Source organism: Lycium barbarum, chromosome 11 (assembly GCF_019175385.1).
Source record: "Lycium barbarum isolate Lr01 chromosome 11, ASM1917538v2, whole genome shotgun sequence".
Classification (NCBI taxonomy): Eukaryota; Viridiplantae; Streptophyta; class Magnoliopsida; order Solanales; family Solanaceae; genus Lycium; species Lycium barbarum.
The window spans coordinates 98918496-98923062 of record NC_083347.1 but is presented as its reverse complement, the minus strand read 5'-3'; the positions used below and the strand labels follow the sequence as shown (position 1 = coordinate 98923062).

Genomic DNA, 4567 nt, shown 5'->3' with positions numbered 1-4567 from the left:
GTTAAAGCTTTACGACCGGATTGGATATCCGATCGTTATTTAATCTTTAGCGACAACAAAAATTCCAGTCATTATACCTTTTTTAGCGACTACATTTCCAGTCGTTAATTGTTATTCCGATCATTAAAACACCTTCAATACACTACAAATTTGGTTGTTAAGGCTTTAATGACCAACATTTCACCTTCGCTGATTGTACCACCACCATCCAATCATTATTACTGAAAGGATATAGGAAACAAATAATGAATATTCTTTCATATGCATTAGTACATAAAATCAACTTAATATATAAAATAATCGATAGCCATCTGAATTTCATACTTAATTACAATGAAATAAATCATGACATTACAAAAATATAGACCCATCCAACTTTTCTGACATTATATTTAGCAGCTCCTTTGAAGAAGTACAAATATTGTAGCATGTACAAATAGGAAAATCTTTAAACACCTCAGAGCAAAATAGAAAGCATGTCTCTCCTGTCAACTCGTTCTTTAATAGTTTCAGTTGCTTATACTTGCTCTGCACTTTGTTCATAGACAGATTCTTCAAACTTCAAATTCTTGATCTGTTAAAAGAACAAGTTCATGTCAATTTAGGCACAATACTTGTAATAGCTACTACATTTTTCTCTTTTTTGTTTTCCACGAAATCAAGATTTACCATAGCACAAGCAAACACAATTTTTAGGAACTACCCAAATAAACTAATTCGAAAATAGAACAGAACTGAATGGACTACTGAAAGAAAGCAATCACAGATCATTCAACAAAATAACTGGGGAGTAGTAAACATAAAACCACAAGAAAGTGGAAATCATGACTAACCACAGAAAAAGCAAAAACAACTTTTTGGAACTGTCTAAATAAATGTATTTGATAAGAAAACTTTCAAAAGAAAGCAAACACAATAGTAATTTATTTAGGTAGCAAGATTGACGCAGTTAACGTGACATGTTGAAGTTTGGTACAAAGTACAACACCCAAGCTATACTTTGTACCAAAACAAAAGGTTGTTTTCTCGGACTGCTCTTTCAACAACTTGAGACAATAAATTATCACCTTGACATTGTGCGCCTATATTAAGAACACCTACTGTTATAATTGGGGGAGCTAGTTGAATTCCTACAGCAGGTGAAGTCAATATACTCAATACAACGCCAACTGTATTAGCTCTCACTTTTGCGACATACTGCCCACAAGTATCAATAACAGATAATAGTCAACAAGAATCTTCAATAACACATTAACAGATAACAGAGCAGTGAAATATAACTACGATTTAAGCATCATCTTGAGGACTATTGATGCACCCGTCAAATTTCTAACGAAAAGCATAAAAACTAAACCATACCTATCTCTTAAACCCAAATTCGCCCCTAATAATCTGATCCATATATTTTCACCTAAGCGTACCCACCCATTGCTGAACCAGAAAATGGAAAAACAGAATCCTAGTACTCCACCTACTGCTACTTGATTTAATATGTGAAGACGTTCTGAAACCCGTAGCCATGATGGTAATAAAATGAAAGAAAACAAAACATGCATTGTTTTATGCACCAATTTTACTTTGAATTAGAGTTATATGCAGAAAATCGGCATATGAAAGACTAGATAAAACCAACAAATATAAAAGCTATAACTCCACACTTACAAAATATGAGCCCATTGCAAAGATAAGCGCACCAGTGACTGCAGTTACTCCATTGAACCCGAAATATTCAACCACTGTTTCAAAAAGCAAGAAAATGAGAACTCAAAATGGATTATCAAGTAAGCTCCAAAACGTAATTCCACAGGAATGCCTGAAAGAGATGACAATAAATCTAAGTTGAACAAGGCTGAAACTACCTATGGTCTTTCTACTTTATTGCACAAAGAACATTATCGTTTAATTATACATGGCAGTAAAATCTATTATAATTAACTGAATCTACCAAGCAGAGCTCTCGAGACAATGAGTACATGAGGAAAATATAGTAGGCTGTTATTCAGGAACCACAAAAATAATTTTAGTACATCAATTCCTCATGATTGTGACAAGATCAATCTAAAGAACTGTATGAACATGGCTATTGTCATGCTCAATGTCATAGGGTGATGTAAAGTTTAATTAACTGTAGGATAATCACATAAAGGGATTTAACTGCAATATTCAGCGAATGGGTGGGTTTAGGTTAAAAGAAACAGGTCAAATTATTGGAGGCAGGTTCGGGTTTAAGAAATAGGTGGGTTTAATTTTTGAATTAAATAATATATATGTAACGAATCATAATAGGCCACGTGGTTATTTTAAATTGCAAAATGCCCTCGTTAGTTTGAGGGGTCTTCTTGAGCAAAAAAAAAAAAATAGGTTGGGGGTATTTTAGGCCAAAAGGTGGAAGGAAGTTATGTGTGAGCCATTTTCCATAGGATAGTGGTACTTTTGGCCCTTTTCCGTTGGTAATAATTAAGGTAGTGTATAGGAAATCTCAGCGTTTAACAAATGCCAGTTGAGTGCAAGCTGGTTTAGCAAAAACAATGACACTCACATTGAAGAGTATCACTCAAAGGAGACTTGAAATTTTGTTAACACAAAACAAAAAATTTGGTTTCCAGTAAGGAAATAATAGGGACGCATAGCTGATATTGGATAGTATACAATAGAAGAAGAAATAAATAGACACCTAAATGACATACTAGATCAATCATTGAAGTAGAACTAAGATAAAAGTATGAATCCATTCCTCCTTAGTGTTACGGAATCTGCTGGAGTAATTGAGACAGTGCATGTGAATAATATAAAATATATCAAATTTTAAATAGACAAGTAATATATGAAAAACTGATTAATATCATTACTACAATTTCAGACTAACAGTTGTAGCATTAGAAAATCTTCCTTCTAGTTCCGGTATAGAGCCATAAATGATATAAACACTACTCGTAACAAATTGCTCTAGGTTTGAGTTAAATATTTGAAGAACTTTTCAATCGGATCAACTCCAGTTTCCTATTATAAACATAGGTGTTCATGTGGGAGAAAATAACATATGCGGAAAACAACATATTCAATCAAAATAATTCTTAGTCGAAACAAGAGTCGAGTTTCACCAATTTCATACGAATTCTAGTGTTACAATTAATATATCAGATATTTATGGACTAATTGTTTGTTCTCCACCAATTTCATATGATGTTTCTTGCATTCTTGTAGCATTGACTTCTATAAAAGGCTGAGAAATAATAATGAGTGTATCATCTGTAACCAAAAAAGCAAATAGTATATCACTTACAATAACTATCAGATACATCAAACACCAGTATTGCAAGAACCAATCACAACCTCACCACTCAATATTAGCTACAATAGTGATCCAAGTTTCATTGCAAAAAGGGGTAAGAAAACTATTACTGCAAATTGCGGAATTTAATGTGAAACAAATAGAATTACTGTATCATCATGTATTCTCATATGGTCAATGACACAAGTGATCAAACACCTTCAAGTTGACCCACATTTCGACAAAAATGAGAAGAATGTTTAGCAAAACTTTCTGCTCAGCTAATGTAAGAATTAACATGAAAAAATGATTACCAATTGCTCTGACAAGCAGTAGATTAAAATTTACTATGTACACCAACTTCTGTTAGAAACCAACACCCTCTAAGCGTCTCCAATTTCACAAATTCAAATTTTCTTCAAAAATCAGGCACTTAACATTTCTCATATGTATTGGCCTCACATTTTCCGCTAAATCGCAAAAAAAAAAAAAAGTACAATTCTTCACAATTTAATCTCAAATATATTACGCTAAGAATAGCATACCAGCAAAATCAAAATCTAAGCATCACTATTGCTAATTGGAATTAGGAATAGAAAATAACTGTCAGAATCAATCAAATCTTAAAAGAGAAAGAAGTCAATTTTACGAAAATATTGACACTTTGTTGAGCGCAGGCTAGAGCTTTTGCTTTTGGTGGTTCAACCCACTCTCCACCACCACCAAATCAAACTCATCTACCAAAGGTAACCAAATTTTGTTGAGGATGTTGGCAGTAACGTCTCTTTGTAGGTTGGGGATTAGGGATTTCTTTTCTTATTATATACATGGGAAGGGGAAATGGGGAGCGTTAATTATTTGAGTGGGGAGAAAAAAAAAGGGATACCTGATATTGCATAGGGTGTTTGGCGCATTTCTTTTGGGATACTTCCGCCAAATTATTATTATTAACGACCGGATTCCTCAGTATTTACGGCCGGACATTATACCATTTGCTAATGCTAAGCCAAAAATCCACTTTAGCGACTGGATAAAATTTTACTTATAACGACTGGATTCATGTCCCTTCGTTAACAGGTCGTCGTTACAAGTCAAATTTCTTGTAGTGTTATAATCTCCACCTGTGTTACACGGACTGGTTATACGGTCCGTATAATAATACACGGTCCGTATAACTAGTCGTATAAATGGGATTTTGCTGAAATAAGACTAATTTATTTCCCGCACTTCTCATCTGGTCTTCTAAGTCTCAAATCATCAACGTAACCTAGTTTAAAGGTACGAGGTCTTACAACT

The 4567-nt window shown here is 33.7% G+C and overlaps 1 long non-coding RNA gene across 1 annotated transcript; it reads right to left on the bottom strand.

Annotated features, from left to right (window-relative positions):
• Positions 1-283: 283 nt before the first annotated feature.
• On the bottom strand, positions 284-4306 carry LOC132617675 (uncharacterized). The gene is made up of 3 exons (XR_009573810.1): positions 3921-4306; positions 1663-1736; positions 284-574 (listed from the first exon to the last, which is right to left on the bottom strand). It is a non-coding gene; the product is annotated as an uncharacterized LOC132617675 (long non-coding RNA).
• Positions 4307-4567: the final 261 nt, after the last annotated feature.